Raw genomic sequence first — 12,607 nt, 5'->3', positions numbered from 1 at the left:
CATCATAGGCCTTGTTGACCTCTCTCCAAATGTAACATTTATGGTAGTGGCCAAAACGTTCAATTTGGTCTCATCACTCCAAATTACCTTGTTCCAGAAGTTTTGAGGCTGTTTTACGTATTGTAGCAAGATACTTAGTGGCATCTGCGCAGTAATGGCTTTCTTCTGGCGACTCAACCATGCAGCCCATTTTTCTTCAAGTGCCTCCTTAATGTGCATCTTGAAACAACCACACCACTAGTTTTCAGAGAGTCCTGTATCTCAGCTGATGTTATTTGTGAGTTTTTCTTTGCATCCCAATCAATTTTCCTGGCAGTGGTGGACAACATTTTTGCTGATCTACCTGACCATGGTTTTGTATTTACAGAGACCCTGATTTTCTATTTGTTAATCACAGTTTGAATGCTGCTGACTGGCATTATCAATTCCTTGGATATCTTTTTGTATCCCTTTCCTGCTTTATACAGTTCAATTACCTTTTCCCGTAGATCTGTTGACAATTCTTTTGCTTTAACCATAACTCACAATCCAGAAAAATCAGTAGCTGGATGAAAGATGCAAGAATCTGGATTCCAGAAACTCACTCAGCTTTTTTGCACACACACTGATTACAGGCAAACAGGTCACAGGTGAGGATGTCACCTTTAGTAGCCATTCAAACCCATTTCTGTCAACTTCTGTGCATGTTATCAGGCCAAAATCACCAGGGTATGTGAACTTTTGATCAGTGTCATTTGGATGTTTTGGGTTGTCATTATGATTTAAAAGGAGAAAACACAGTAGTTTGACAATAAATGGCTTCACCCAACCACTAACCATGAGTGGAGACAATGTTTTGGTGTTATCATTCACATTCTATGAAAAAAGGCCAAGAAAGCAAAAATTCGGATGGGGTATGTAAACCTTTGAGCACAAATGTAAACATATGTTCACATTGGTCATAAAACCTACAAGAAGCAAAATGAGCAAAAACGCTGCTGCAACTAAATAAGTAAAAAGCAAAAGTGCATTTAAATAGCACAGAGTTCTTAATAATACTGTGTTTGATCAAAAATAGCATTTAAGCCTTCCCACCATTGACAAGGTGGCTCTGATCAAATATTGATGTAAAACACTGACCAAATGCTGAACGTGTGAATGTGGCCTTAGAGTTTTACCCTGTGCAATGGAACTATAGGCCACTTATATAGCCCTACACTCTAGGCTACGATCCCGCTAAGGCTATGTGCACACTTTGCGGCGTCCTCTGCGGGTTCTCCCGCAGCGGAATTGATAAATCTGCAGGGCAAAACCGCTGCGGTTCTCCCTGCAGATTTATCACGGTTTGTTTTGCGGTTTCCACTGCGGGTTTACTCCTATACTATTGATGCTGCATATGCAGCAATATGCAGCATCAATAGTAATGTTAAAAATAATAAAAAATGGTTTATACTCACCCTCTGACGTCCCGATCTCCTCGGCGCTGCACGCGGCGGTCCGGTTCCAAAGATGCTGTGCGAGAAAGACCTTCGTGACGTCACGGTCATGTGACCGCGACGTCACGGTCATGTGACCGCGACGTCATCTCAGGCCCTGCTCGCACAGCAACTGAGACCGGACGGCCGCGTGCAGCGCTGAGAGTGGAGTATATCATTATTTTTTATTTTAATCCTTTTTTTAACACAAATATGGTTCCCAGGGCCTGGAGGAGAGTCTCCTCTCCTCCACCCCGGGTACCATCTGCACATTATCCGCTTACTTCCCGCATTGTGGAAGTAAGCAGATCAATGCATTCCTATGTGTGCAGAATCACAGCGATTCTGCACAAAAGAAGTGACATGCTGCGGAATGTAAACCGCTGCGTTTCTGCGCGGTTTTTCCCGCAGCATGTACACAGTGGATTGCGGTTTCCATAGGGTTTACATGTACCTGTAAACGCTATGGAAACTGCTGTGGACCCGCAGCTGCAGAAACGCTGCCGATCCACGGTAAAACCCGCTATGTGTGCACATAGCCTAAGAGTTTTTGGTGGGTTTTTGTTGTTGCAGATTTTCTGCAGCATTTCTAAACTTATAGCACAATTAAATGAAATAAGCTACTTTCATTTTTTTCTTTGTATTTTTGAGTGTGTTTTTTGAAGATATACAATGCCAAAAAATATAACTTTCAAAGTATAGAACTTTCAGAGTGAGCTAATGAAACCAGCATCAACATGTTGCAAGCTGAACGAGCAGGCTCTGACATGCTCTGGCTTGATTCAATTGTTTTATCTTGGTTCTCGCCTGTTCACACTTTTTCATCTCAGTTCGTGTTAGCTCGTCATATTCAACCGTGTTTCCCACAATTAGCATTATGGCTCAGCGGAAGTGTATTAATTTGCCTGACAGTTTCTGTTACATTTGTGGTGAATATACAGTGTTGAAGCAACAGCTAAATATTACAAACTTTGTGAAAAAAGTATACTTTGCTTATTTTGGACTAAAGCTTGGAGATCAAGATAAAGCTTGGGCGCCTGATAAAGTGTGCAAACGGTGTGTTGAGGACCTCCGAAATTGGTTCAAGGGTAAGAAAAAAGCTTTCCTTTATGGGATTCCTATGGTATGCTGAGAGCAAAGGAATCATAGTGACGATTGTTACTTTTGTTCATGCGATGTGAAAGGGTATAATTCAAAATGGAAGCATTCCATTTCATACCCCAATATTCACTCAGCAATTTGACCCATCCCCCATGGCACAGATATACCAGTACCCAAGGCCCCTGCTACCTTGGAAGAGATAACTAGCTCCGATGAAAGTGGAGTCATACCTGAACCAGATGATGAATCAAGTTCTGACTTTGATGATGATACAAGACCAAAATTGTTTTTCCAGGAGGAGATGAATGATTTGGTAAGAGACTTGAATCTTGCAAAAGATGCCGCTGAGTTACCCAATTTCTAGACCTCTCGGAGGAAAAATTGAAGGAAGGTGTGTTCGTCGGACCAGACATTAGAAGGCTTATAGCTGATCAAGAGTTTATCAATACCATGACACATCCTCAAAAAGAAGGGTGGTTTGAATTTAAAGAGGTCATAGAGAAATTTTTAGGCAGTAACAAAGACCCTGACTACAAAAAAATCGTCAGACGAATGCTGAAAGCATTTCAATCTTTAGGTTGCCTGATGAGTTTGAAAGTACATTTCCTCCATTCCCACCTTGACAACTTTCCAGAAAATTTGGGAGCTGTGAGTGAAGAGCAAGGTGAACGATTCCACCAGGACATTAAAGAGATGGAAAGAAGATACCAGGGAAGATGGAGCATTACAATGATGGCAGACTACTTTTGGAGGCTTCAGAGAGACATTCCAGATGCTACTCACAAGCGTAAATGTACCAAGAGAAGCCTCACAGAGAAGAAGAATCTATTTTAGTGTGTGTTAGTGAGCTCACTACAGTTAAAAAATGATTTTCATGAAACATTTGTAATAAAAAATTAATTTTATGAGTCTATTTTCATTTATTTTGAGGTATTGTCTTATTTAACATAGTTACTTAAATTGTCAGAAAACGTGATATCATATAACAAAATGGAGGTCATTTTCGGATTCAGCACACTTAAAAACATAAAGATTCCGTGGAATAACCAAAACAACTTTTTAAAATTTTTTTTTTGCAGACTTGTGTAATCAAACTACTTTTTAGTCGCAGACCTGTGTAATTTCTTACATATTCCTGATTCCTAAAGTGTCCTGTGGAGAATTATATATGTGTTGCTTAAAAAGAGACTTTTGAGCTCTAGAGATAAGAGGATCGATCAGTGGTGAATCAAGTTAAAGTCAAATATCCTGAAATTTGTAGATTTATGTGAATTCATACAGTTGTTCGGTTTTAAGTGAAAAACTTGTCTGGCACCATTTCCCACACTACTGAAGCATTAGGGAATGGGCTAATATCTTTTTCAAAGCATGAGAAATCCAGCTTAATGAACTTGTGAACAAACTTTTTTTTATTCACCAAAAAGTGCTCAGCGGAGGATAAAACAACATCATCGTTGACAGTTACAAGATATGCGACATTGGCGTGTTTCAGGTGGCTACACATCCTTCATCATGATTAAGGTTGCAAAGCCACATGAAACACGTCGATGTCGCATATCTTGTAACTGTCAATGCTGATGTTGTTTTATCTTCTGCTGAGCAATTTTGGTGCGGTTTTGCATTTTCGTGCGGTGGTTGCACACATCAAATCACCGCATGCGGATGCATCCGCACACAACGCATGTCCCTGCGTACCCAATGATAAAGTTAGGTACACAGGAAAATGCAGAATGCATACAGCAGTAGGTGGAGCATAGGTAAAGCTTCAGGGAGGAAGAAGGGAGGAAGTACTCAGCCATCCGCAGCCCTCCTGAACACAAATGTGAACCTAGCCTTACTGAGCTGTGAGCACTGGTATCCTCTCACTATTTAAAATCATCCTAAAATAGGTGCTACATTCCATGCTGTGTACACACGTGGTCAAAATTGTTGGTACCCCTCATTTAACGACAGAAAAACCCACAATGGTCACAGAAACAACTTGAATCTGACAAAAGTAATAATAAATAAAAGATCTATGAAAATGAACAAGTGAAAATTAGACATTGCTTTTCAACCATACTTCCACAGAACTTTAAAAAAAAATAAAACTCATGAAATAAGCCTGGACAGAAATGATGGTAACCCTGAAAATAATGTAACAAAAGGGACATGTTAAATCAAGGTGCGTCCACTAACTAGCATCACAGGTGTCTACAATCTTGGAATCAGTGAGTGGGCCTGTATACAGGGCTACAGATACTCACTGTGCTGGTTGGTGACATGGTGTGCATCACACTGAACATGGACCAGAGGAAGCACAGGAAAGCGTTGTCTCAGGAGATTAGAAAGAAAATTATAGACAAACATGTTAAAGGTAAAAGCTATAAGACGATCTCCAAGCAGCTTGATGTTCCTGTGACTACAGTTGCACATATTAGTCAGAAATTTAAGAGCCATGGGACTGTAGCCAACCTCCCTGGACGTGGCCGCAGGTCGAAAATTGATGACAAATCAAAAATATGGATAATACGAATGGTAACAAAAGAGTCACAGCCACAAATACGGCCCTCACGGCCATATGGCACACGGCGCACATTGGAATTTTTGCTGACCGATAGAAATTGGGGCCGCAAAAATGGCCAGGAAAAACACGGTATGTGTAAAAGAAGCCTAAAAGTGATAAAATTCTTTCCTGGGACCATAATAGCCATGTCTTTTCATTTGGTTAAACCGATGTTGAATTGGATAATATGAGAGTTTGCATTGAGATGTAATTCCAGATGTAGCTGTTCGTAAGATGTGCTGCTGTGCTTATGAAGGGACCGCAGGTAAAGAAGGATGCAGGGACAAAAAGGAGCCAGAAAGCAAGTAACGTTTTTAACTTTCCTTTAACTTCCAACCCAACAAAGATGACAACAGTTTTCCACGCAGGGAACTAAAATACAAGTTCACAATTTCACAGTAAATCCTATCTACTATTTGGGCGCCTTGAACTATACCCGCGGAACGCGACAGTGCCTCACTAGCGACCCCCTAACAAGTCAAAGTCAACAAAGTTCACTTATCAGCGCCGTTTCAGCGATGCAGTCCTGATGGTGAAGCTCCGTCAGCGACGTAGTCCTGATGGTGAAGCTCCGTCAGCGACGTAGTCCTGATGGCGGGGGAAGGAGGTGTCCTCCGTCGACGGGCCCAGGTGCAAATGCGAGTCCAGAATGTCTGTTGCGGTGCTGCGTCACCCCCTGCAGGCGGACGTTGGTCCAGGGTAACAGTTTCCAAGTCCAAAGAGGAGTCTTTTCGAGGAGAATTAGCGGAGTAATCCGTATCAGTGACAGCTGAGACAAACCCAGGAGGGACCGGAGCAGTTTCCGGCAAGATACTCCCGGGGAGCGCGGTAATACTGTCCCGGAGATGATCAGCGCTACCCCTCTGCTTTGGGGGTAGCTGACGACGGTTGCGCCACTTTCTGGGGGCTCTGGTAATTGTCCGCAGCGTCGGCTGCACGTTCTCCCCCTGTTTCCAGCAAGTCTCACTGCGGCCTGCACACACACGACAACTGCGCTGCAGTTCCCCCTCCTCAGAGTTTTCCCGCGCTTCTCTGCCCCTGCTTTCGCGCGCTTTTTCCTTAATCCACCCCTCTCCCTGCGTCACTCTGTCTCCTGTCACCTCCGCCTGGCTTCTCATCCGCCCTTTAAATCCATCCCCCGGAACCCCGACTCCCAGCAACAATGGTTCCACCCGTCTGTACGGCTCGCCAGATCCCCGTCCCCTACATTCCCCCACCCTGTATGCTCGCCAGTCCCTGGGCGAGGCCTTTGAACTGACAGGTCACCCACCTGACGGATTGTTCCACACTTGGGTCTGTCTAGCGTGTAAGTCAGGACTGTAGCAAGTTGGGGGTCTACCTGCAGTAGAATGTTCAGAACGTTGTAGCTCGGGTCCTTGTGTAGGGGGTGTCGGGGGAATGCAGTCAACGACGGGACGACTGATCAGGGGTAGTGTAGTAGTCGAGATAGGGGGGGTATTTTGACGCCGTTCTTCTTCTTCATCATCCTCTCCATCCCACCAATAGTTGTTGGGGGACTCAGTCGTAGATGGCTCTTCCCTGATTGCGGATTCCGGGGTGTCCGAGTCAACAGAGCGACACAAACGGAGCATGTTGCGATGGAGTATGCGAGTACCTGTACTCCCGGGGACTTCAGACCGCACTTCATATACAGGTCCATGCGGGTCTAAACGGCGGAGTACCCGATAGGGTGTTTTTTCCCAACGGTGGTCTAACTTGTTTTGTGGTCTTTGCTCTCGAACTAGTACTCGATCACCTGGCCGGAACTCTGGGGGTTTTGCTGTAGGGGTGCTCCGATGCTCCACTTCCCGAATTCGAGTGTGCACCATCCGGTGTAAGGTCTGCAGCCGATGTCGATGATCACGCACCCACGAAGCCATCCCTGCTCGGGGGCCTTCTTCCTCCGAAGACAGTTCCAGATCTGTCACGCCTTTCCCTGGGCGCCCAAAGACCACTTCATACGGGGTGCGTCCTGTGACTTGATGAACTCTATTGTTGTAGATCCACACTAGGTCAGACACATACTCCGGCCAGCGGGTCTTTTGCTCTTGTTCTAGCGCACGCAACATTTGAAGCAGAGTCCGGTTAAACCGCTCACAAGCCCCATTTCCCTGGGGGTGATATGGTGTGGTGCGTGACTTATCAATGCCGTAGAGGCGATGCAGCTCATCCATGACTTTGCCCAAGAAACAGGCGCCTTGATCCGAATGTATCCGCCTCGGACAGCCGTAAACTTGAATAAAGTTCTTACAGATAGCGCTCGCCGCCGACTCAGCTGTCTGATCACGAGTAGGGGTGACTACCGCAAATTTTGAAAAATGATCTACCATAACGAGGCAGTGTTCGTAGCCTTGATGCGCTGCTCCAATGGTAATGTAGTCTATCATTAATACTTCAAAAGGGGCGGACGTCGTGACGCTCTGCACAGGCGCCCTTTCTTCTGGTGACTTGGTTAACTCACATTGTCGACATTGCCTACAGGCAGTTTGTACTTCCGCAAGCAGCCGAGGATGATAGAACTGAGTTTGCAGCCACTTAAACATCCTCTTCACTCCGAAGTGTGCCCCGGACTCATGAGCTTCTTTAGCAACTGCGGCCACCACGGGCCCTGGCAAGACCATCTGCCACGTCGGCCCGGAATCTGCCTGAGCCATGGTTAAGTGGCATAAGAGCCCTTCCTGAAGAGTTAGGCGCTCCCATTGCCGCAGAAGAAGGTTCAGGTCTGACGGGAGGGTTTGTCCAGGAGTTCTCACGGGCAATAAACCATTCGTAACCCACTGTCGCAATGGAGCTAGTTCCTGGTCTTCCTGTTGCAGCCGTATCCATTCGTCCCGACTCTGAACCAACAGTCCTGTAGCCGTTCCGTGCTCGGTCTGCTCCCGGCTCACAGCCGTCCAAGTAGCGCCCCCGATGGCGTAGGGGATTTCTTCTCCCTCCAGCTCCTCATCTCGGTTAGTTCTTGGGGTGTTCTTCCGCAGACGAGATAATGCGTCAGCATGAACATTCTCCGCTCCTCGCTTGTAGAGGATACGGTATCTGTACTTGGCCATCCGGGCTACCCAGCGCTGCTCCAGGGCACCCAATTTCGCATTTTCCAGGTGTGCCAATGGGTTGTTATCAGTGCGTATCAGCACCTCAGAACCGGCCAGGTACTCAGCGAACCGCTCCGTCATAGCCCACACCACGGCCAGCAGCTCCACCTTGAAAGAACTGTAATTGTCCGGGTTCAACTCAGAGTCATGAAGAGACCGACTCGCATAGGCGATCACTCTCTCCCGCCCATCCTGAATCTGAGACAACACAGCCCCCAATCCCTGAGAGCTGCCGTCGGTGTGTAGGATGAACGGTTGCGAAAAGTCCGCATAAGCCAACACCGGCGGCTCCATGAGAGCTGTTTTCAAGTCCCGGAACGCTGCTTCTTGTGGCTCCTGCCATTGTATCTTCTTTCCCCGCTCCTTGGGGGAGCTTCCTTTCAGCAGGACTTGTAGATTGTGAGAGCGGCGAGCAAAGTTCTTCACGAAGCGCCGGTAGTACCCAGCGAGGCCCAAGAACACCCGTACATCCTTGGCGGTCTCCGGTGTGGGCCACTCCTGGATTGCGGCAATCTTCTCCTGTGATGGCCGGACTCCTTCGGCGGACACCACATGCCCCAGGTACTCGATCTGTTCCCGGAACAAGTGACACTTCTGGGGCTTCACCTTAAGCCCGTATTTCAGTAACCGGTCTAGTACCTGCTCCAGTCGGCACAGATGTTCTTCGAATGTTGGGGCATAGATGATGATGTCATCCAGATAAATGAGAGTGGCCTCGAAGTTCAAATCCCCCAGACACCGCTCCATTAATCGTTGGAAGGTGCCTGGAGCGTTGGCCAGCCCAAACGGCATCCGATTGAACTCGAATAGTCCCATGGCCAAGATAAACGCTGTCTTAGGACGATCTGCTTCTGACATCGGGACCTGCCAGTATCCGCTGGCTAGGTCTAAGGTGGAAAAATATTTGGCCCGACCCAGCACGGAGAGAGACTCCTCAATACGGGGAAGTGGATAAGAGTCTCAGACGGTGCATGCATTTAGCTTACGGTAGTCCACACAGAACCGGAGCGTGCCGTCCTTTTTCCGCACCAGCACGATTGGGGCAGCCCACGGGCTCTGACTCTCGCGGATCACTCCTTTTTGTAGCATCTGGCCTAACAATGTCTTTACTTCCTGGTACATCTGCGGGGGAATCTGTCTGTACCGCTCCCTGATGGGCACTGTATCCCCGGTCGGAATTCCATGTTCGATGGCCGTGGTACAGCCAAAATCATCTTCATGTTGTGCGAACACTTTAGCATAATGTCCAAGGAGTCGCTGCACTTGTGAGATCTGTGATGGATCCAGGCCCGATAATTCTGTCCGCATTTGCTCCAGAATAGTTTGACCCTTTCGAAACGCTATCGGCTCAGGATCCTGCGTAGACCAGACACTGACCATCCAGGGATCAGGGGACTCCACCTTTAACTGCAAAGTATCTGGAGGAGGCATCACTTCTAAAGGTCGTAACACTTTGGCCATCTCACTTCGGACCCATAGCACGACATCGTGTTCGTCCACATTCACACATCGCACTGGTACGGCCCCATTTTTAACAGTAGCCAGAGATCGGGCCACCAGCAGTCCTGTGGGCAAAGGGGATGTAAATGTGGGCTCAATCTGTACTTGTACTCCTTCTAGAGGGATGCGAGCTCGTATGGGCAGGGATATAACAGTCTGTCCTGGGGGGAACGTCACCTTTGCTGTCGGGGAAGTAATTACTCTCCCTAGTATGTCTCTCTCCTGACAGGTCTCTTGTACCCGGACTTCCCTCACTAACTGTCTGAACACGGAGCCCTGAGGTGTACTGGTCCCCCACTGATTGAGTGTCTCTTGCGTAGTCTCCCCTAACAGAAAACTGCCAAAATCTTTCAATACGTTCATCCCCAAGGTCACGGTATGTTGTGGGCTGGGATCTCCCCGTGTTAACACAACCCCCCGGCGGCCCAGGTCCTTCCCACATAAAGATATTTGCATCCAGGTGACCCCTTCCACTGGGATGGGCAGCTGATTGGCGGCCTGTAACCGAATTACGGGACCCCATTGGGGTCTAACTGTCAAAGGAAAGTGTTTTCTAAAATAAGCCTCGGGCATAGTCGTGACTTGGGACCCGGTGTCCACCAGACAACGTACAGCCTGCCCTTCAAACTCTGCCCAGACCAGGGGGCAGCTGGCAACCAAATTTCCGGGACTTTCACCACCCATCCGCGGGGACTCTGACTCCGAGCGTCGTCCCCCTAGCTCGGAGCCCTCTAGTTTAACGCCCGACGAGACGAGGCCCTCCCCCTCAGGGGGCACTCCCGTGCGAAATGTCCGGCCTCCCCGCAACCATAGCAAACACCGGGGACCGGATAATATCCTGGACGAGCGCCACGAGCTGGACTCCCAGACCCTTGCCCCCAGGGTAACTCCCTTGGGCTTCGCACATTCTTTTTAACTTCAGCCAGTTCGTCTCTGATTTGTTTTAGCTCCTGCCGCATCTCTTGAACCCACAACGGCTCACCCTCTCCTGCGGCGGCGGTCTGGATAACCCGAGTCTCTCCTGTCGGGACCGTCACCCCCCTCTCTTGCTCCCGGGTGCGGGCCACATTGCCTATGTCGGAGAAAGTCAGGCGCGGGTCGACCCGCACTCGTTCACGTAGAGCCTGCTTGGTCAACTCATCTCTCAGTCCCGTCACCAGCTGGTCGCGCAGGGTCACGTCACCATGTCCCATCCCCATACCATCTTTCCGCATGATTGCAATGTTTAGCTCTTGCAGAGCATTCATGTACTGAGTGACAGTCTCGCCCTCTTTTTGTCGCCGTCTAAACAACCGGGCCCGCAGCTCTCCCACGTCGGTGGGATCCCCATGCGTCCCCTCTAACACATTTAACACCCGGGTAAAAGTATTCCGCTCTGTGGGGGGTCTCAACATCACTGAATCCCGGGCCTCTCCGTCTAAGGCCATAATGGCCACCTCTGCTTCCAGGGCCGGGGTCATAGGATGCATTCTCAGCAGCCCCCGCATCCTTTCAGTCCAGCTCCACAACAACATGTTGCTCCCATTAAACTTGGGCAGATTATTTAACATGGCCCCCAATGAGAGAGACGCTCTCGGCCCAGCCCCATCCTCCGTAACTTCTGGCTCCCTCTTTGGATCCTGCATCCTGCCGACTACGCCAAATGAAGGGACCGCAGGTAAAGAAGGATGCAGGGACAAAAAGGAGCCAGAAAGCAAGTAACGTTTTTAACTTTCCTTTAACTTCCAACCCAACAAAGATGACAACAGTTTTCCACGCAGGGAACTAAAATACAAGTTCACAATTTCACAGTAAATCCTATCTACTATTTGGGCGCCTTGAACTATACCCGCGGAATGCGACAGCGCCTCACTAGCGACCCCCTAACAAGTCAAAATCAACAAAGTTCACTTATCAGCGCCGTTTCAGCGATGCAGTCCTGATGGTGAAGCTCCGTCAGCGACGTAGTCCTGATGGCGGGGGAAGGAGGTGTCCTCCGTCGACGGGCCCAGGTGCAAATGCGAGTCCAGAATGTCTGTTGCGGTGCTGCGTCACCCCCTGCAGGCGGACGTTGGTCCGGGGTAACAGTTTCCAAGTCCAAAGAGGAGTCTTTTCGAGGAGAATTAGCAGAGTAATCCGTATCAGTGACAGCTGAGACAAACCCAGGAGGGACCGGAGCAGTTTCCGGCAAGATACTCCCGGGGAGCGCGGTAATACTGTCCCGGAGATGATCAGCGCTACCCCTCTGCTTTGGGGGTCGCTGACGATGGTTGCGCCGCTTTCTGGGGGCTCTGGTAATTGTCCGCAGCGTCGGCTGCACGTTCTCCCCCTGTTTCCAGCAAGTCTCACTGCGGCCTGCACACACACGACAACTGCGCTGCAGTTCCCCCTCCACAGAGTTTTCCCGCGCTTCTCTGCCCCTGCTTTCGCGCGCTTTTTCCTTAATCCACCCCTCTCCCTGCGTCACTCTGTCTCCTGTCACCTCCGCCTGGCTTCTCATCCGCCCTTTAAATCCGTCCCCCGGAACCCCGACTCCCGGCAACAATGGTTCCACCCGTCTGTACGGCTCGCCAGATCCCCGTCCCCTACACTTACATAAAACATCCCAAAAAGTTTTTATTTTCAATATTTCACCTGAATATCTCATATAAAAAAGAAAGTATATTCTCACTGTAAAAAGCACAACACACAATATTTACCTTTACTTTGCAGGGTGCTAAAATGTTCATCATTTCATTGGTAAAACACAGTTTAAAACCCCTTTAGGGTATGTGCACATGCTGCAGATTACTCTGCTGATTTTTCCGGACTGATTTTGGTAAATCCGCAGGTAAACCGCACTGCGGATTTCCTGCGGAATTACCGCGGATTTACTGCAATTTTTTTGTGGATTTTGTGTGGATTGTTTTACACCTGCGGATTCCTATTATGGAGCA

The sequence above is a fragment of the Ranitomeya variabilis genome, chromosome 1 (assembly GCF_051348905.1).
Source record: "Ranitomeya variabilis isolate aRanVar5 chromosome 1, aRanVar5.hap1, whole genome shotgun sequence".
NCBI lineage: Eukaryota > Metazoa > Chordata > Amphibia > Anura > Dendrobatidae > Ranitomeya > Ranitomeya variabilis.
Note: the sequence above shows the minus strand (reverse complement) of the source record.